General features: G+C 37.3%; 1 pseudogene; it reads right to left on the bottom strand.

The window, feature by feature from the left end:
• Window positions 1-1,687, bottom strand: part of LOC136677908 (uncharacterized) — a 256,856-nt pseudogene extending 255,169 nt beyond the window's left edge.
• Window positions 1,688-22,659: the final 20,972 nt, after the last annotated feature.

Genomic DNA, 22,659 nt, shown 5'->3' with positions numbered 1-22,659 from the left:
CAGATTTACAGAGTCATTATTCTTGTTGTAGCATTCTCTGTGTGAAAGTTGATTTACTGACCCAGAGCTGTGTCTAGTGAGCCTTCAGTCTGGTCCAGGTGTGTGTCCAAATGGTCTTCAGCGACCATTGTCTCTATCTCTGTCACATCAGAAAAAAAAGTGTCAGTTTTACTGAGTTATTATTTTCTGACCACAGTTCTTCATGTCATGTCCTCACCGATTCGTTTGAAGCTGAGGCAGGCACCCCCCAGCTCCTGAGCTCCCATCAATTTGGACACCAATGTCCGGATCAGATGGTGTTTGGCTTTGGATCTGGCCTTGGACACAGCTCTCCTCCTCATTAATCCTGCAGGAAAAATAAACATTGATTTCATGGATACCATATAGCACATGCCCAGCAACACCTTAACACCTGTAAAGTACATCAGGAGAGCCTGGTACCTGCCACTTAACAATGTGGCAGAGCTCTTAAAATACTCATTCTGAAAGGGACTGAAACTAGCAAGAATAGAGCTGGTGAGGTCTCTTTATGTGTGAGTGATTTTGCGCAAAGAACTTCATGAATATGTTTTGTACAGCCCATAGACCTTTTCTAACTTGTTTAAAAAGGGGTATAATATGTCCCCTTTAACAACTTCAGGTAGTGTCACAATACCATATCAACAACCTTTGATCCCATCATTAGCTTTTAACAGCACCTTTGCCACAGCTTTGTATTCCATATTATAATATAAAAAATTCCCTTTGTTAGCCTTTGTAGATGGATATTCAACTTTTTCTTGTAAAGGCAGCAGCTCCTTGTGGCTTTGCTTAATTTTACCTCGTCAAAGAAATTTGCTGCTGAGGTAAATACCCCAGACCCCCCTAGTCATTAATCTGTAGTGATAGGCTTGCTTGGAAACATTTCAAACACCATGACATGAATTTAGCAACAACTATGAAACAACATATCAACAATACAACAGTTACCATAGTAGCCATGTAGATGTCCAGTTCTTACCCCAAGCTTTGTTGACAGTGTCTTCTAGCTCCAGGTAAATGTCCAGGAACCCTTTGATGGTCATGTCCTCTGTCTCGGGTTGTAGAGATACCTCCAGAGCTTGGGGTCCTGTTTAAGACATGAATAAATGCACGACATGGCCAAAAGGTTGTGGACACTTGCATTTGGCCAATGTTTCCTCTGAACTAAAGGACTCTTATGAGGAGTGTGTCCCTCTTTGCTGCCGTAAAACTAACTTTAATCTTCTGAGAACATGTTACACTAGATGCTGGGACATTGCTGTGAGGATTTGATGATAAATCCTAACAAGAATTAGTAGTCACATAGCTGGGTCATTACATGATTTCCACTGATTCACTCACTGAGACCCTTTTGGCTGGTGCTCTCTGTCTTAGCGATGACATCTTCAGTGATGACCTTGTGTCCACTACACTCTGGTGTCTCTGAGGTGAGGGACACACACTCCACTTCCAGTTCTCCAGCTGCGGCCTGCAGACTCTCACTGATAACTCCTTTTTTTTCTTCACGACAGCCTCTGTGCTCCTTCTTCCACCATTTTATCATCCTCTTCTTCTTAATTCTGTTTCTCAACTTGTTCTTCTCTTCATTGTTGTTCAGTGTGTCCAACTCTGGACTATCTGTGTCTGAGGTGTCCCCTCTGAAGCAGAATCTCAGAAGGAAAGCCATGTTTGTGTTGATCCTCCTCTCTCTTGACACAGAATGATTCACAGCAGCAGAGAACACTGAACTTCACCCGTGTCTTTACCTGGTGATGTCACACTGTGGAGTCTGTGATGTCAGTAATGTTCCGCTTGTTGCATATCATCATGGTCACTTTGGGCAGTGAATGGGAAAATAGCTGTAGTAATCATGTTCTAATATATGTAGGACCCCTCTTACATTAAGGATATTCTGCTTAAAGAGGGTTACTCTTCACTCACACAGAGGTTTGAGGTTTGTTTAACTCTTTGTGGCTGCTCCTGGACATGTTGGTTTTACAGTAACAATTCTGGCAGAGCAGAAATTTGAAACATGATTAGTTCCTCATGGTGGCATCATACGATAGCACCATTTTATATATTATGGCCCATTCAACTGCCAATATTTGTCTACGATGGCATGGCTGTTGGGGAAATAATATTACGACACAAAATATTTTATTTTTCCAACATGTCATGTTTCTGCCCTACCTATCGTTATTTTGGTCTTTTTTCCTGCCCAATGCCTCTTCTCTGCCTAGTGATTCTTTGCTTGCATTATCCATATGATTGTCTCCTCCATGTTCACTTAGCCACAACCCCACACATTTTTGCTTTGCCTTTTTTTCTTCTGCGTTCTCATTTTGTCCACAGTTTAATCAGTTCTCTTGTTGTGTCTGATTTACTCTGTTTAATGTCCAGCGCTGTGATTGGAGAAGCACAGATGGGTCGAGTGCTGTGATTGAAGACACTCAAAGAAGCAGGCAGGACAATTCTGAAGTGCCTACTTTCTATGTAAGACACAGGACAAAATCAGAAAGACTTGTTGTAAAAAATTGATCCAAACTGACAAAAAACCTCAGACGTGATCTCCCCTAAGTTACCCTCTGTCCTCAGTTGCCAGATTGATCCAGGGAAGTCTAGAGACACTGAAACTAGAGTAGTGAATCAAGATTTTATCCCATGTCCTCAGAATCACCAAATCTGATCACCAAAAACTGACAGGGTTGTTTTATTCACAGTTTGTGGGATGGTAGGAGGTCTAGATCCAAACATTAATGTGCTAAAGCTTTCAAAATATGATTGTTTTTTCACAGCATGACTGCTTTAATATTTTCTTGTGGTTTAAATTATGACTTAGAAGTACTTTAAGAAATGTCAGCTTGTCTGGCTTCCGGTAAGTGATGTGTGTTTTTTTTTTCCAACGTGTAATTCACATGTGCAATGCTGAGTCTGTTTCTTTGGGGATTGTATGAAGGCATTTTTTGTTGTTGCTGCTAATTATACACTGCTGCTAAATAAAACATCATAGAATTGTTACTGCTTTGGGTAACATTCTTGCAAGTTCAAAATTCAAATAAATTTTGGTAACCTACTAATACAAGTTAGTTTGCTCGTCCCATCACCAATTAAAAATAGCAAAAAATTACTATTTGGTAAGCACCAAGTCAAACACATAAAGGATCACACCACATTATACATAAACACCTAATATTGATATATTTGTCGATGGTCTGATTAAACTGTAAATTATACTGTGTGTCAAAGTGTCATTTCTTACCTAGAAATAAACCTGAAATTTGTCTGTAAAAGACAGAAATGACTGTAATTAGTTTTCTGGTTACTTGTTTTTTTATAATAATAATAATAATTACACTTATATAGCGCCATTCGTAAACCCAATAATGCTTTACAATCAATGGAAAAAACACTTAAAAGAGAGTATAAGAAAATACTTAGATTTAAACACAGAAAGTGAGGGAGATTATCTAATAGAGAGAGGCAGGGGCAGCAACAAAGAAAGACCTGCCACACATAGTGGACAGCTTGAACCTTGGAACAGCCAGAAGAGCAAAAGTGGACCTAAGTAAGCGTGGAGGAGCATAGGGGTATAAGAGAGCACAAAGATTGGATGGAGCTTATCCATGCAAGGCCCTATAAGTCAGCAGAAGTATTTTGTAATGGATGCATTCAGAAACATGTAACCAGTGAAGCTGGTGGGGTACAGGTGTGATATGAGCAGATGTTTTTAGATCTGGCAGCAGATTTCTGTAAACACTGAAGAGGGTTAAAAGTTTTAGCAGGTAAGCCGTGAAAAAGCACATTACAAATAATCCCATTGTGCGGTAACAAATGCATGCACCAGGATCTCAGAGTCTTTAGAAGAGACTTTAGGACTTGGTCAGAGATTTAATGTGTAAAACAAAGCTAAGACTGTAGTCAAATATAACTCCCAGATTTAGAACAGTAGAAGATGAGGTGATAGTTTGTTAACTCCTGAACACACGACAGCAGTAAAAATGGAGGGAAAGACTGAATGGGTGACTGAATATGATCAGCATAGTCCTGAGGAATCCCTGAGTGAATGGAACAGTGCTTGATTTGTTCTTTCTAATAGACACAAACAGATCTATCTGTCAAGTAGGATGTGAACTAAGAGCACAACACCAGAGGGGCCAAGAGAGGAGAGATGAGAAATAAGCACATTATGACTGACTGTATCAAATGCAGCAGTAAGATCTAGCAGAAGGAGAACAGAAGCACAGCATAGGTCAAAGGACAGGACTGTCTTTGTGCTATGAGCACAATCAAGACCTGGTTTCAGACAGAAGCCATTTTCAAAGCACTAGAATAGCATCATCATCATCATTTTCTTTGCCACTTAATCCATTTCAGGGTCAAGTTACTAGGAATATTTGCTAAAAATTGTAATTTCTAGATTAATAACTATTACTTGTTAAATATTATCTGCAAAATACACCTTCAGACTGTTGAACAGATCATACTGAGGTATATTTAATCATAAGGCCTTAAGCACAGTATTAAGGAATGTTTTTTAAGGAACTATTTTATATGTTCAGCCATATGCTCTGTGTCTGTGTTCCACAGAGAGAAATGTTTAGGATAAGCTGTCAGTGAGGGTTGGAAACTATACATTTTACCCCTCCCTTAGTCCCTTAAACATGCAAATGTAGACCACCCTCTATGTTTACCTTATTTGGAAAGGTTAGAGAACCATATAGATCGGAGTCCTAGCCAGGAGAGGGAGAGAGATTTTGAGCGCTGAATTGAACACTCCTCTCACGGGATCCTTAAGAACCCGCAAGACACTGTTTTGGTAAATAAAGATGTATTTACACCTTTAACCTTGTCTGTGGAGATTCTTTTCCATCACCTGTCTTCACAACACAGCAAAGTTAACAACAAAAATGGCGACGAGGATGGGATGCTGAGTTGTGGTCTTCCTGCTTCAGATGGCTCCTGCATTCGAACTCCCGCTTAAAGCCGGCAAATAGAAGGTGAGATTTTCACAAATTTGAGCGCTGGTCGGATGTTTGGGCTGTCTGATGCAGAAAGATTGCACCGAGATAGACTCATTAGTGCATCAGTGTTGTGTTGATGATGCTGTTGGATAAAGTTTCTCTGTTCTAAATTTTTAACTATAGTAATAGAAAAATAGAAATGAAGGAAATAAAAGGGAATAATGAAGAAAAGAGTAAAAAGGAACAGATGTAATTGAAGAAAAAGAAAAAGAAAAGGAAAGGAAAAGTTGAAGTATAAGTGTAGAGTAGCTTAATTAGTAACGATGAGGTGAGCTTATGATGACATGCAAGTTTGGGTAAACAGGGCCCTATTTTTACTGTTTCATAAACAGTTGTCAAGTTTTTGTGTAGAGAAGTCATAAGCAGGTGGGGACTTCCAGATCGAATATCCTCAGATAATGGGAAAGAGTTTGTGGATAAAACGGTGAAATTAATTTTACAAAAATTGGGAATTAAACAGCGTCTGGGAGCTGTGTACTGGGAGCGTCTAGGAGCACACTGGTTTAAATTGGATAGCAGCACTTCCATTAGCATTAATGGTGTGTCGCTCAAGTGAGCTGCGTGATTTACACATGACTCCTCATGAGTTCATGACAGACAGACGAATGCCAATGCCATGTTTGCGTACAAGTGGGAAAGGTCCAAGTTTAGCCCTTTTAGAAGATGACATGAGAGCATATGTTTCATACTTGGCTAATTTAAATAAAAGAATATCCACATACGTTTCAGAAAAGCAAAGAAAAGAGGAGGAGCAGGAGAGGCTGGATGAGCAAAGGAAGAATACAGTGCAGCCTGGAGACAAGGTGTTTGTAAAAGTATTTAGGAGAAAATGGTATAATGAACGCAGAGAAGGACCTTTTGAAGTTGTTCACAGTACTGGAACGGCGGTTCAAGTTAAGGGGTCTCCAACGTGGTATCATTTATCTCACTGTGTTAAAGCACCAAGTGAAGAGGAGCCTTTCTCAAAGGGAGGAGAGGTTACAGGTTCAGGAGAACCAAAAGAACATGAGGGAGAACAGGTTGAAAATAACATGCAAGAAACAAACCAGAGTAAATCTCCTGAAGAGGAGATTGTCCCTGGTTTGGATGATGCTGATGACTCTGTGTATATTTCTGATGATGCCAGACATGATACAGCAGATTGTAAATCCAATATGTCCCAGAAACAGTAGGTCCCATTCCAGAAAGCAGTAATTCCATTTCAAAACAGTTCAGAGACTTGGATCAAGAAAAGAGTCCAAGACCAGTTCGAAAAAAGGTTAGACCTAAACGGTATGAGAACTAAAGAGAATGAAACTTTAGAGAATTTTACTTTTCCAGTGTCGAAAGTTAGTGAGGGGGTAAATGGATCACATCTAACTACACTAGTGCCTTTGATAATTTCAACAACGCCATCCCCTTTGAAGACTGTGATTAAAGTTAAATTAGGTAAAACAGTTCATCTTCCCTGTAAATGTGGAAGATTTAATACAGGGAGTAATAGTCCTCCTAAGTGGAAAAATAGTCGTGGTGAAAAAGTGGTGTTAACAGGACCTGAAGTTGATCATTTGCCTCGTGACCAGAGAAAGTATCTTTTGTTTAATGCCTTTAGGTGGTTCAAAGTTAGAGACGATTGTTCAATTCTTTTACGTAATGTTACATGGGAAGATCAAGGGGAATACACTTGTACTTATTTGGAGCCAGAGCTCAAATTTGTGCCATTTCAAAATGTGTGGAGAGAAGGGTATATAACTCGTACAGTGATAGTGATGATAAAGGACCCGAGTCGTATTGAAATTTTTACATCTACTAAAAGAGTTCAGCACCAAACCACTATAGCAATGACTCTGAAGGTTACTAAAGAACAAGTTAAGCCAATTACTTTAGCTCCAAAAATAAGTAAAGGAAATAATGTAACAAATCAGATTACTACTTTAGATATGCCATTAAAGGAGATGAATAGTACTACACTGCCAATGATAACTTCTGCTTTGGGTACATCTGAATCTATCACAACTGTTGAAAATGGAAAAATAACAAGATCACATAATGTTGTAAAAGTAACACAAACTCCAGAGGTAATGTCCTTTCCATTGCAGAAGGAAATAAACATAACACAGGGACCAGAGTTAAATATAGAGCATGAAGTGAATATTAGTCAAGTGGCTTTTGAATCTAGAAACCCAATGGAAGACATGGATTCAAATGGTTTAGTAACCACTCAGAAAATCACTTTAGAAGGGCAGAGAGAGTTTTTTGATTTTGACTGGACATCTGAAGAAATGACTGACCATTACCATGCATTACAGAAAAGAGAAGCAAAATGGAAAGCATATGGATTTGATTCTTCAGTGTTAGAAATCACAGACCCATTGGCAGCTAGAAATTTATGGTTTCAGCATATAACCCATTCCGTAAGAATGAGTAAGATGAAAGTTCCAACACCAAGCACATGGCCATCAATTTTAGAGACAGTACCAGAACCACTGCATTCTATGTGTCAATCTTATGCTTTATCATGGTTATTATATCAGCAAAACTCTGAAGAAGATAGAATAATGGCTTTATCAGTGCATTTGTTTAGACCTAGATTAAATTGTACTTGATTGATGAAGCTGCCATATGTGAATTTCCTTGATCAGCATAAAAATTTATTGACAGCACGGCCTGATGCGATGGAAGTAAAATCTGTGGAGACTAAAGACTGTTTTTGTTCCAATGACACTCACAATGGACAGGGAATGTTTATGGGAATATCTGATTGTGCTCGTTATATGATGAATTTTAAAGAGCCTAAACCTAAGGATGCTTTGTTTAAAGTGAATTTTTATACACCAGATAGCAAGCAGAGTAGAACATTAATGGTGCAGTATGACATTTCCCTGTAAATGTGACTATAGGAAATTTTAAGGATATTTGGTGGGTTTGTGGAGATAAAGCATACATATTTCTACCATATGGGTGGACAGGCTGTTGTTATATGGCAACATTAAAGCTTCCTTATGAGGTTTATACTCTCCAAAAAGTTGAAGCAACTGATGAAGGGAATTCTGAAGGTATTTCTGGGAGAACAAAGAAAAGGGAAATGGCTCAGTTTCATAGTTTGGAAGCCTACCATTGGAGAATCAGTATAGGAGAAAAATGGGGTATAGGATAATTCCCATGGTATGGTGATACATTTTTAGCAGATCATATAGATAATATTACGTACACTTTACAAGGGTTTGCTAATGAAACAATAAGAGGGTTTCAGTATTTGTCAAATACTCAAAAAAGTCACAGATTAACATTGTTAAAACATGACATGGCTCTGGATTACATTTTAGCTAAGCAAGGAGGTTTATGTGTGGCTTTGAATCTAACAGGGGATGCCTGTTATACTTTGATTCCGGATAATTCTGATAATATGACTAGTGTTATAGAAGCATTGAAGCATATAAGGGAGGCGTCCATCGAAAGGAGCTGGATGGTCTGTGAATGCTTGGTTATTGGAGAAATTAGGACCACTTGGAGCAATGTTGGCTCAAGTTTTTGGAGCAGCTCTTTTAGCAGTGTGTATAATGTTTTGTTTTTGTACACTGTTGTTAACTTGTGCAAAAGCTATGATTTTGAAATGGGTTGGAGTTGTAATGCCTGGAGATCAAGTACAGATGTCATTATTAAGTAGAACCGACTCAGACCAACATGAGGAGGACATTTTGGAAAACAACCTGGTGGAAAGATATCCATTTTGAATATCCACTATTATATATTTACTATTCAATTATGATATTATTCTTTTATTTTGTTAGGTTTATTATTTAGTAATCAATTATAAAGATTGTAGGATGAAGTATTAACTGTAGCTTATAAAAAGTATTAATCTATTAGTATTACTATTATTAAGTTGTATTTGATGTTTATTTGCATCTGTCATTTTTGCAAAAGATACTGGCTGTTGTTTCTTTCTTCCAGAAAGAAAAAAGGGGGGAAGATCACTGTAAGGGAGGATGGTTATTCGAGGTTCCTGAAGTGCTACAGGGATCCAAAAACTCAAAAGAGGACAATAAAACAGAAGGACTTTGAAACAGAATGGTGAAGACTTGCTGAAGCTCAATATGTCATCAACATCACATCAGAAGACAAAATTGCTGAAAAGACAATATTATGTCATATGTTCCTATTGAATTGTTTATTATTAGTAATCTTTGATAGTGATAAATCATTATACGAGTGATATTAAAAATTGTAAAAACTGTTTATTATGAAGACTTATAGACTCATGAAATGTAATCTGTGTAAGTGTATTGAAATCTCAGATGTTTTATTTTTATCGATGTTAGGGCCAAGGGGTGTGTCAGGTAGGGACAGGTCCATTGGAAGGTCAGATAGGTCGACCAGCCTGAATTTGGACATTGGTTTGATTTTATTTTCTGAGATTTCTATACACATTCACTTAAGTCAACTCCCTACACATATAGAATAAATTTAATTGGACTGGAGTACAGTATGTGATCGCCTAGGCAGAGGGATAGTGTGGGAATTTTTCCTGTCTAAAGTGTTTGAAAGATTTTCAAGAAAGATGGCTGCCTGGCAGGTTTTTTCGCCCTCACACTCCATGAAATTTTGTTACATCATAATGCAAGTGATGTTAAAATTGTGTGTAGGAAGGCATCACTTATTTGTTATGACATTAACATGTATGGGTTGCTTAAAATTAACGAGACTTCAACAGTCTCGAAGGGAGGAAATTATGAGGTATATTTAATCATAAGGCCTTAAGCACAGTATTAAGGAATGTTCACTGTTTTATATGTTCAGCCATATGCTCTGTGTCTGTGTTCCACAGAGAGAAATGTTTAGGATAAGCTGTCAGTGAGGGTAGGAGACTATAAATTTTACCCCTCCCATAGTCCCTTAAACATGCAAATGTAGACCATCCTCTATATTTACCTTATTTGGAAAGGTTAGAGAACCATATAGATTGTCCTAGCCAGGAGAGGGAGAGAGATTTTGAGCGCTGAATTGAACACTCCTCTCACGGGATCCTTAAGAACCCGTAAGACACTGTTTTGGTAAATAAAGATGTATTTACACCTTTAACCGTGTCTGCGGAGATTCTTTTCCATCACCTGTCTTCACAACACAGCAAAGTTAACAACAATACCCTGAGCAGTTATTGCAGTTATGCAATGGTAACATTGTATAAATTATCTAGAGATGATTTAAAGTGTATAAAAAAAGTGTAAATATTATATGTGAGCATCCATTGGATTTGGTATCCACAGGGTTTGTGTAACCAATTTCCTGCAGATACAGAGGGCTGGCTTTATCTAATTATGGATACTGAAAAAGGTTTAAATAAATCTGCGTAAATGACCTCACACACTGTTTAACTTCATTATCAAGCAGCTCTAAGGCAAGATATACTTTACATGTTCTCGTCGTAACTGAACAACATCAGATCTTCCCAGTGATGTACTACAGTATATTAAACTAATTTAAAGCCTTTACAGAACTAAATAAGCCCTTCAGAACGTGGCTTTTTTATTATCTTTCCAAATTCACTTAAGGTTACCTGCCAAGTTCTTGGATATCAGCTACAGAGATCAAATTCAGTCCAGATCTAACACCATTTGATCCATTTAATTAAATCACTCTGAAGTGAATCAACTGATAAAGATCATAGCACAGTAGATGTGGAAGTTGATGACCATTGTTCCAGAGAAGAAGAATGGATAGCATAAATCAGATGTCTCCACTAGCATAAATTTGGGTTTTAATGCCAAGGAAGACTGAGACACAGCTATATTTTACAAACCGGATTCCAAAAAAGTTGGGACACTAAACAAATTGTGAATAAAAACTGAATGCAATGATGTTGAGATGGCAAATGCCAATATTTTATTCGTAATAGAACATAGATGACAGATGAAAAGTTTAATCTGAGTACATGTAAGATTTTAAAGGAAAAATATGTTGATTCAAAATTTCATGGCGTCAACCATGTTTGTATCATCATGTTTGTATCATCATAGTGTTTCATGAGACTTTATTAAAAAGTATCTTATTATTATTACATACAATATCATAATTATAAGAAACCTTCACCTATACATATATGTTTTCATCAAGTTGATTCAATGGAATTCCATAATTTTTCCAAATTCCTGAATTATGGAAGACATTAAGTAGAGAAAGTAAGGTCAGTTTGGTTTACATATGTATAATAATGCATGCAGTGTGATGCTATTCAGTGACAGACAGTGATTCGCATTGGATAATGTCCCTCAACCTGAATAAACTGTAGATACTTGTGGTTCTTTTATATAACTGAAGTAGGTTTCTTTTGACAACTACTTGTTTATTTTGTAAAAATGTGCTGTTTGTTTTTGTGTGTGAGTGTTTACACACTTTTTTGCACATTCTAGTCTCACTAATAACAACAGACCGCAAAGTTATGATGAAAATAACTTTGTCCCCTTCATGGCTTTAAATAGTGTGTGATTTATATTGACAGTGGGTTGATTTCCTTTCCAATAAAAGGGTAATCTGTAGAACATATCAGGGTTTAAGAGGAATCAGAATCTTGCCATATGTTATACACAGATATAAAAATGATTAGGAAACATATGAATGACATGTAACAATCAGACCAGATAAGTACACAAGCACAGTAATACATATATAGGAGAAAATATATTTTAATCTATATATTTATATTTTTAGCACATTTTTCAGCATCAGGAACAAAACAGATAACATATATGTGCATTGTGGGACCACTACTTTCCTTTATTTCCGTCTCTTTTCAGGAGACATGCTCTTAGATATTTTACTCTAACGTTTTCAAATAGGCTGCATTTTCTGTTTTTCACATTCCAGGTAATCGCAAACACATTCATTGATACTAAAGTATGGGGTTTGGGGCAGCCAGGTAATTGATCTGGGGACAACAGCAGCACACTTTCTCAGTAACTGCTCCTTAACAACTTTGAAATCTTTCAGACCTAGAGCAGTGAGTTAAAGTATGGCCAGAAATGTCTGTGAATTTATTGTGTGGATAGTTTAATTTCCTTTGAGGCTAAGCAAATGGCTGTGGATTATTCTTTATGAACTGCATAACCAAGACACATCCAGGAGTTCATCACACTGACAACAATAACATTTGTGTTGTATCCACAAGGATCCATTCAAATGATCAAATGATAATAATTAAAATAAATAGTTATCAATAATTATTTACCCTAATATCATAAACATGGGTTAGCCCATGTATTTAGAGGGGCCGCATGGAGGCGCAACAAGTAGTGTTGCTGCCACACAGCTCCAGTGTCCTGGGGTTGTGGGTTTGAGTCCAAGTGACTGTCTGGGAGGTGTTTGGTGTTCTCTGTGTGCGTGTGGGTTTCCTCTGGGTGCTCCGGTTTCCTTCCACGGTCCAAAAACACATATCGGTAGGTGGACTGACTGGCAACTCTAAAGTGTCCCTAGGTGTGAGTTTGTGAGTGAGTGTGTTTAGCTGGAAATTTAGGACCACGGCATAGAGTGAGTTGTGAAAGAAGCAGTCAGTGAAGTGAACAGAATTATTTATTAAATGCATCCACACAACAAAACCCCTTTGGTGCAGCCCTTGACTGCGATGCATATGGATTTTGTTTATTGTACAGGTCCATGAGCGGTGACATTGTGGACACGCTGGAGTTCCACGTGCTCTGGATCGATCGTTTTCGTGATCATTAATTGTACACAGCAAATTCACCAATGTTAAACCAACACTATTAGTGTTAAATCAGCACTGCGAGTGTTGAAAAGTTTAAGTTTTTACACTAATGGTGTTGATTTAACACTGGTGAATTTGCTGTGTATCCTGTGAAACTACATGCCCTCTCCTGAATAAACAGGTTCTTGCACCAATTCAGGGTTTAAATACTAATCACAATCTGGTCCTGATGTGGCAGGGGACTAAGTATTTATTCCTGAAATCTTTACCAGTGTATGTCTTCAGCAACACACTGCATTCCTCAATTACACTGTGGTTGTGTCTGCCCCATTATACATGCAGTGAATTATTCCAAGATTATTCTCAGAATTCTGACTTTATTCTCTGAATCTTATTTAATTTTTTTTCCACAGTGCTTAACTCCTCCATTCCAAACTGTGATCAATAACATGTTCCATGCTCCCCACTTAGGCTGTCCAGCAACAATGTACCTAAATTTCCTGCTGAGCAGGAGAATGAGTTAAAGAGTCTCAAAAAGTGAAAGTCCAGATATACATCATAAGGTTCTGAAACTGGATGGAATCTTTTAATGTGTCTTTAAACTAAGATGAAGATAAGAAAGAACTCCAGTTAGGTTGAAATCTTGGTTTGAGTTGCCAAAAATAGTTAGCTGTCATACATGTTGCTCTACTGTTTCTCTGACCACTTAAGTAGCCTTGTGTGTCAGACATTTTCATTTGCAGCATCTGGGCTCCTCAGGGGGACTCCATGTACAACTCCAGTTTCAAGAAAAACACAGATTTGTATCATGTCCTAAATTTCTCACATTGGTGGGATGTATCAGGAGAGGACAGGTGGATAAATACAGGGCTTTGTTGAATGGTGTCATTGATCACCATTGGTGTAGAAGTTGGTACCGTGCTGTGTGTAATAAATCTGCCCTTCATATAGAGGACTAGAGTTCCCTGCACAAACAGGCTAACCATGTCTGCCAAATAAATAACGTATAATCAGAAATGTAAATGAAGACATTGGTTCTTGCAAATACTTCTTGTGCACTTGGATAGGTAAAGACAGCTCTGGGCATTCTGGGACTCACTTGGACTCTTAACACAGTTGTTAAAACTCCAGACCAGTGTGTGCTGGGACATCAGTATCAACAAAATAATCAGGAAGCCTGGCTCCTGTTAGAGGTGTCCCAGCTGTACTCTCTGGAGGTTGTGGCAGAAAGCAGGGCTCTCAATAAACAGATAGTCACCACAGACAATACATCACATCCCTGGCATGTAGCAGTGGTACACCGATACAGCTGTGCTATGCTAAAGAGTGCCGTGTGAGATCTTTCCTTTCTATAGCAAAAAGACTCTACAAAATGTCTCCCAACTACAGGAACACTCAAGATCTTCTGCTATCTAAACTGAACTAATTACAATGATTCATTATCTTCACTTTGGAATCAAAATGTGGATAGACAAAAATCTTCAGTACAAGTATGGGTTCATGTAAAACATGAAATGTAAGATGTTTATCTTTTGGTTAATTTTTAGCCCTTTAATAACAAATACAAAGGAATATACGCATGCCAATGTCACAAGCAGGGGGAGCCATGAGGATTTGAACAAGGAAAAACAAACTGCATCCCCTTTGCAAACTAAATACTAAATCTAGCAGGTGTTAAGTATATAGTATAGTCAAAATTAGTGTCAAAACTGAGCTTACTAAAAAAATCCAGAATGCATACTTAGAATCAGTCAATCGGACAATCCAATGCGAAATAGAAAGAGAGGAGCTTCCCTCATCATTATGACCACCTCCTTGTTTCTACACTCACAGTCCATTCTCTTAGTTCCACTGACGAGACAGGAGCACTTGGTAGTTTTATAATCACTGACTATAGTCCATTTGTTGCTCTGTATACTTTATGTTGTCACTTTCATGCTGTTCTTCAATGGTCAGGAAAAGTCATAAAATCACTAAATAATCAACCAATTGTGTTTATTTCGATGACAGGCATGAACTTAATGACATAGAATGCTTATAATTTAGTAACAAGACAAAGGTCATGATATGTTATATTGTGTATGTTTATGTATATACATGTATATACTATGCTTCTATACTATGAGGGACAATATTATAACTCACCTCAATAAAGCTGACTTGATTTAAATGCTGCGTTCGACTGATGACGGAACATGTTGCATCCAAACGGTGGACAAAGTCATATTTACCACGGGTACACTTGGGATTCTATGATTTTACCTCTTCCCCTGGAGAAAATGGCAAATATGCATTTGAGGTGTCTCATTATGTAAGTTTTCTGTAGATAAAAGTCAAATATCATGATCAGATTTGTCAATCACTTTTTGTATACTGTGGGCGGCTCTTCAGCTAAGCACTTGAACGGAGTGAAGTTGTATTTACCATATAACCACCTGGTACAAATTTCCAATGAGCACCTGAACGCAGCACAACTGACTTGTAACTTTATCAGTAGGGAACCTACACCTACAGCATGATAAAATAACGGAGCACACATTTGTGGCTAACAGCGATTAGGGTCTCACATTTACATACCTCTTAAATAAGCATAATGAATAATACACACAGGTTTACTTACTACATGTTGCATGTGCATAATTCTCCTGCAGCTTTTACAACTTCATGGCTCCTCCCTCTCCTGATCCTCAATTAACCCATGGCTTCCCTCCTACTATGATGAAAATGAAACATGATTAATATGGGTTACAAAACTTAGGGATTTAAAAACAAAAAAAATGCAACTTTGTAAAATCTCAGATTAGGACATATGTTGGAAAATATATGAATTTAAAATATATTGTTCATCTGCTCCAGTTTCCTCCTATGGTACCAAAGCACACATTGGTAGGTGGATTGACATCTCAGAAGTGTCATAGGTGGAAGTGTGTGAGTGAATGTGTGAGCATGTGTTACCCAGAAAATTCTTCTGTACAATTTTGCAGATTCAGGGTTTAATTAAATGCCATTGTGGTATTATGTCCTTGAGGTATATAAGAATAATCAGTAACCAATATTATTAATGTTAATCTACCTACGTAGCTTCATGGCTTGCATATTACTGATTACAGGCATTTTAAGAAAAGCTACTGAGCTCAGACATTGAATCAGAAACAAAGCCACAGGCACTAAGCAGCATTACGCTGATTAACACAAAGAGAAAAATCCACATTACTAGCTCAAATCAAATACAACACTATATACTCAACCAACTGTAAACAACATATCAACCCCCTCTAAATAACTGAGACGGGACGTCACACACATACACACACACACACACACACACACAAAGGACACAGTATTGTCAGAGTCACTTAAGTCAAAAGGGAATAGCAATAATATTCTGCACATCTTAGTAATTATCGCTGTTTTAAATGAGCAGCACTTAAACATAAACCTCCTCTGTTTAATTAAATACTATGCAGTAACCTCAAGGAATATAAATATAATAACAAACCAACATTATTTGAATGCTATATTCCACAATCATAGCTTCAGTTCTTGCCCATTACTCATTAAAGGAACATTAAAGAGGACATATTTAAGTACATTAGCACATTAATTTGAGAGCCAATCAACCCACAAACTGTGAAAACAGATTTTACATGAAGACCCCAGAACTGTGAAAAATGCATATAATATCACATAAAATATAAAACAGTGTTAATATGTAAATCTATATTTATTCATTCATTCATTCATTATCTGTAACCATTTATCCAGTTCAGGGTCACGGTGGGTCCAGAGCCTACCTGGAATCATTGGGCGCAAGGTGGAAATACACCCTGGAATGGGCGCCAGTCCTTAATCTATATTTAATTTATGGTAATCATGTGAGGACCGGGCAGACTGATGGAGGTGGACGCACACGCTATAACACAGGATAATTTTATTTGCACAAAAGATAACAAACCAATGACAGGATACTTAAAATAAGACTTGGACAGAGGACGGATATAGAGAGATCTAGACTGAGAGACAGATACTTAGAGAGAGAGAGAAAGGGAATTACAAACTAACCAAAGAGAGGGAAATACTGACGGACTAGAGACGAGAAAATGCTATCAGACTAGAGAAAGGGAGAGAAATGCTAACAGACTAGAGAGAAACAAACAAACCAAGCACACAAGCACAGGGAAGGAACAGACCGACCAGACAGACACACAAGGCGAAGAGGAGCAAGGAACAGACAAGAAAAACTGACTAGTGACAGACAAGCTAAAGTGGAATGTCCAACAAAGAGGCAGTAAGACAAGGGAACTTAAATACACACCACAGACAAGGAACACCTGGGACAGATAACGAGATGGCAGGACTACAAAGGAGGCACAGTGAGAGGGTGGAGCTAAGACGGGACTTGGGCGGAGACAGGAACAATAACAAACAGAGCCATGTGCTAGAGCACATGGTGGGAAAAACAGACAGATGACAGGACCAAGACGTGACAATCATGTTTCATGTCTTACTTACTACTGATTAAAACAGGATGCTTCAGAATGTCCCATTTCATGTCATGCTTTTCTTTGAATATTAAAATCACAACTGTATAGATTACATTGCCATTAGAGCAGTACTGTGGAATGAGGAATCACACTTCGTAATCTATAGGAACCTGGGTTTTATCAGATGCCAAGAAAAATCCTTTTTTGCCCAAATTCAACACGAAACAATCATCATCAACTGTAAAATTTGGTTTAGGGGGAATAATGAGCTAGGGTTGCTTTTATAGGTTAAGCCTCTAAGTTCAATTGTTGCTGGTGAGCTTGTTGTTGTGTGGAACAATGTGACTGGCCTGTAAAGCCCTGACCTCAACCCCAACCTGTGTGCCAGGCTTCATCACCCACAATCAGCAGCTGACCTCTGTGAAACTTTAGTGGTTGAAATGAAGCAAATGCTCTGCAATGTTCCAACATTCCAACAACAGAGTAGAAGCTATGATTGCAGCAGAAGTGAGACCCTGGATTCGGAATGAAATCTGCCTATGTATCACATGTATGTACACTAAATACATTGTGTTAAAAGACAATGTGCCTAATATTATGGAATTACACTGAATTATTAAGAAATATTGATAAAAATACAAAAAAAATATTTGCATGGACATTACTGTACAGTATGTAGATAAAGAGAAAGCTTTATGTTTTTTAAAAATTATATATGTAAGGGTTACTGGTGGCATTGAGGTGACCACAGAAATAAAACTCAATGTTAGATAACAGTGCCAAATTAGTTTACTGATTAATTTGTACAGTGCAATGTGCCAGTTGTCTAGATGGCTCTCTCTTAATATACTCAATGTACCCCTGCCACCCAGCTGCCTCTTATGAGATCTGGTTGGTTAGTTATTCATTATTTGATACAGCAATTATTTGAGATGCACATTCAGAACCGTGTAGAGAGAGAGTTGCATCAACACTGTTCACTCCAATGGAACATATTTGTACAGCAATGGTGGATCATAGAGCCTTTCAATTCTTCCCAGAAGTTAGTTGCAGACACCAGTAGCACTGTAAAATTACAACAATACAGACATGAGTGTGATACTTGTTTTAAGTTGAAGACATTAAAATAATGAGGTTTTATATTGTTAGAAGGTCTAGATCCAATTAACAAGTATGTAAACACATGTTAGCAGATTTCCATACTAAATTAGTATATCTGGGGACTGTTAACAGTTAATTAGGCTGTAAGACTTGGAGTAAAGTAAGCAGCATATAATTAACAACGAACAGCCTGGAAATGACCTTCTCTTGTACCTCTTTCACAAACATTTTCTTTCTTTGCTAGCATGAAGTTTTGCTGGGGGAGTATTTGGTAAATGTAACTGGGTGAGTGATTGTAGAGTTGTGAGTGGAGAAGGTGAAATGAGGATTTATTTAGCAAAGCTTAGAAAAATAACACCACAGTAAGGAGCAGAATTGTCTTTGTGAATATGTAGAATAGGAAGCAATGCATATCTGAGACTTTTGAAGAAATACTATGTATGAATTGGCTATTTTTTTGTTTTGTTTCCTAAGCTCCCACTACCAGTTGCTGAGACACACACACACACACACACCTCTCCATATCTCTCTTTCTCTCTCTCTCTCTCTCTCCCCATCACAGAAAAACATGTGTACACCTCTCTATTCCTTGCTCTTTGAGCCAAGGGATATTCACATCGATCATGAATGCCTTTTGGGCTTTTAGTAATAAACACACCCAGGGCACTCACACACACACCAGAATCGATATCCATCACTAAATAGTGAGCCAATCTGGCTAAAGTTAGCAGATGCTAGCACTCACCCTCATTCATCATTAACTCTTAAAAACATTATTATAACACCATTATCAACAAAGCCTGGGTTCCACCGCCACAAAGTTTAGCTGTTGTAATCTGGGTAAATTTAACAGTTACAAACTCAGTTTCACTGCTCAGTAACTCTCAAAACCTTGGTTATAACACTTTCGTCAACAAAACCTATCACTAGCTAACACTGAAACACATCAGGAAAGATCAACATGTTACTAATACAGCACAGAAGAAAACGTCTGTCTTATGTCATGTCTCTCAGCTCAGTTCATTGAATAAAGTCACACCAGTGTTAGCTCTTGTATGACTTGTCTGTCTCTCTTTTTTGCTCCAGCCTATGCCATAATGTCTTTATTTCTTTATTGGAAAACTGAGCTAGATTCTTTTTTGTAGCAATCTAAACACTCGTGAGCCGTTAAAGGTTACACAGTCCTTGTGAGAGTTTTCTGCCCCATGGTTTCCACGTTGCCTCGTCAATTCTTTGAGGAGTCATCTACGGAGAGCAGTGATAGCGGCGCTGTTCTCCCTATTACAGGTCGGAGGAGCATCACAATCATTTTGAAGGTAAACATACTACACAGTGTTACTTTAAACAGTAAAAAAAAGATTACCTTCATCCTCTTGTCTCAACACCTTGGGTTTTGCCTTTGTTCATTTTTAATAAAGCGAACATTAAGCTTCCCAGTATCGTGTTCTTTGCATGAAATGTGTTTGAACGTTACACCATATATTTAACTTGATTCTGTAATCTTTAGCAATGTAACGGTGCTTCCCACTACTGAATTTAAAGAGACATTTTTATGTTATATTGTGATTTAATGTGTCCTGCCTGGATCTGATATTTTAATGTACTGTATTTAATAGCAGATTTTTACACATGCAAACCAGGTTTGTCTCTTCCTTCTGTCCAATCTGATATCATATGTTTTACATTAGTCATTAAGATTAGGTTCATATATAAAATTATTACAGAAACTACCATGATGTGTTAGAAAACGAACCTTAACTGATTTATGAACATCACTTCAATTGCACTTAAATTATCACAAATTGCACTTAAAATGCAATAATATTTTTTTAATTAAAAATTTAGCAGAAAAGTGGCTGCAGGAGGTAGCATAGCTCTATACAGATGATGACAACACAGAAACATCAAGAAAAGCTATGTCTAGCAAAATTCAATACCTTTTATATGGGGCTAAACCATTTCAGCTCTTCAGCATTTGAAAAGTACAATAAAAGTAAATAACATTAGAATATTGTGCTAACTATAGATAACAAGGGCAGTTATTATAGATAACTACTCTGCTCTGCTTGCTGGCCAACTGCCTCATTCCATTGCTGTTTTCTCGTGTGCTTTGCGACTGGGAAGAGCCAGGTTATTCTACCCAGCCAATAAATGGAGAATATCTGCCTTATCGCCTTCATACCAATGAAGAATGCTCATGCACCGTTGCTACTCTGTCTAGATGCCAGTAGAGAATGCCCATATTCACTAGATCCACTCTGTCAACAGTGCCACACAGACCACATTATTATTTTTTTATTTATTATGTATTTATTATTACTATTATTGTATGTTAATGTCTGTTATAAGTGACTAGGTAGAACAGCTATGATCAATTAGTTAAGTAACATTAGCTTTTACCAGTATTAAAAATGTATTTGGTGGGAACAAACAGAGCAGAGCAAAAAGATATTTGATGAGAATGAAATTGTCACAGAATGTTGAAAATATGGTGGATCTCACCATTCAAATTCAAGGTCACTCTCATCAAATTGATGAGAGTGACCTTGCTGCACCAATTCTACTGTGTTGTCTGTGTTGTGTTGCACTTCACTTCCATTAGATTCCACCATGAGAATTTAACTATTGTTAAATGCAAATTTGAACTTGTGGTGGTCACTAGACTAGTGCTGTTTGGGAGAGGATGCAATGCTTGTGTTACTCTGGTGCTGTAGAAAGTTTTTTATTAGAATTTGTTTGCATTCATACCCAGCCATTACCCTTTCTTGGGATGTCTTAAGACATGTCTAAAGACACATTATGAAGATGTCTTAAGTCATCTTGTGGCATGTCTTAAGATCTAAGTATAATGTCTTTAAGATATGTCTATAGACATGGATCTTAAGATGTCTTGACTATAATAACATCCAAAGATGTCTCAAGATGTGGGATGCATAAAATGTATTAAAAAAAAATTCCCTAATATATATAAAAAAATAAGTCATTTACAGTTAAATATTTTAAGGGAATATTAAAACATTATGCATTATTTATAGCAAGGACTCTTTTATATACTATAGTATAAGTAAGTATCTTTAGTATCTTTATTTTTTTTATTCTATGTAGGATGAGTAACAGTATTATTTATATTCATACATATTTTATAAACATTTAAACATTTTATAAATATATATATACTAGTACATGCTACAGTGAGAACAATTTAACAAATTAAAAGTAATACAATGAAATACAATTATTATTATAATAATATATAATAGAAATATATCTTGCCTTAGAGCTGCTTGATAATGAAGTTAAACAGTGTGTGAGGTCATTTACGCAACCATTTTCAGTATCAATAATTAGATAAAGCCAGCCCTCTGTATCTGCAGGAAATTGGTTACACAAACCCTGTGGATACCAAATCCAATGGATGCTTACATATAATATTTACACTTTTTTAATACACTTTAAATAATCTCTAGATAATTTATACAATGTTACCATTGCATAACTGCAATAACTGCTCAGGGTATGATCTGTTCAACAGTCTGAAGGTGTATTTTACAGATAATATTTAACAAGTAATAGTTATTAATCTAGAAATTACAATTTTTAGCAAATATTCCTAGTACTTTTACCCTGAAATGGATTAAGTGGCAAAGAAAATGATGATGATGATCATGATGATGATGCTATTCTAGTGATTTGAAAATGGCTTCTGTCTGAAACCAGGTCTTGATTGTGCTCATAGCTCAAAGACAGTCCTGTCCTTTGACCTATGCTGTGCTTCTGTTCTCCTTCTGCTAGATCTTACTGCTGCATTTGATACAGTCAGTCATAATGTGCTTATTTCTCATCTCTCCTCTCTTGGCCCCTATGGTGTTGTGCTCTTAGTTCACATCCTACTTGACAGATAGATCTGTTTGTGTCTATTAGAAAGAACAATCAAGCACTGTTCCATTCACGCAGGGATTCCTGAGGACTCTACCTATTGGTGGCATTATCCATTCTTACGGTCTCTATTTCCACTGCTATGCTGATGATATTCAGTCACCCATTCAGTCTTTCCCTCCATTTTTACTGCTGCCGTGTGTTCAGGGGTTAACAAACTATCACCTCATCTTCTACTGTTCTAAATCTGGGAGTTATATTTGACTACAGTTTTAGCTTTGTTTTACACATTAAATCTCTGACCAAGTCCTAAAGTCTCTTCTAAAGACTCTGAGATCCTGGTGCATGCATTTGTTACCGCACAATGGGATTATTGTAATGTGCTTTTTCACGACTTACCTGCTAAAACTTTTAACCCTCTTCAGTGTTTACAGAAATCTGCTGCCAGATCTAAAAACATCTGCTCATATCACACCTGTACCCCACCAGCTTCACTGGT

The sequence above is a fragment of the Hoplias malabaricus genome, chromosome Y, assembly GCF_029633855.1.
Source record: "Hoplias malabaricus isolate fHopMal1 chromosome Y, fHopMal1.hap1, whole genome shotgun sequence".
NCBI classification, from domain to species: domain Eukaryota; kingdom Metazoa; phylum Chordata; class Actinopteri; order Characiformes; family Erythrinidae; genus Hoplias; species Hoplias malabaricus.
The sequence above is the reverse complement of the archived record's forward strand: the minus strand, read 5'-3'. Positions and strand labels throughout refer to the sequence as shown.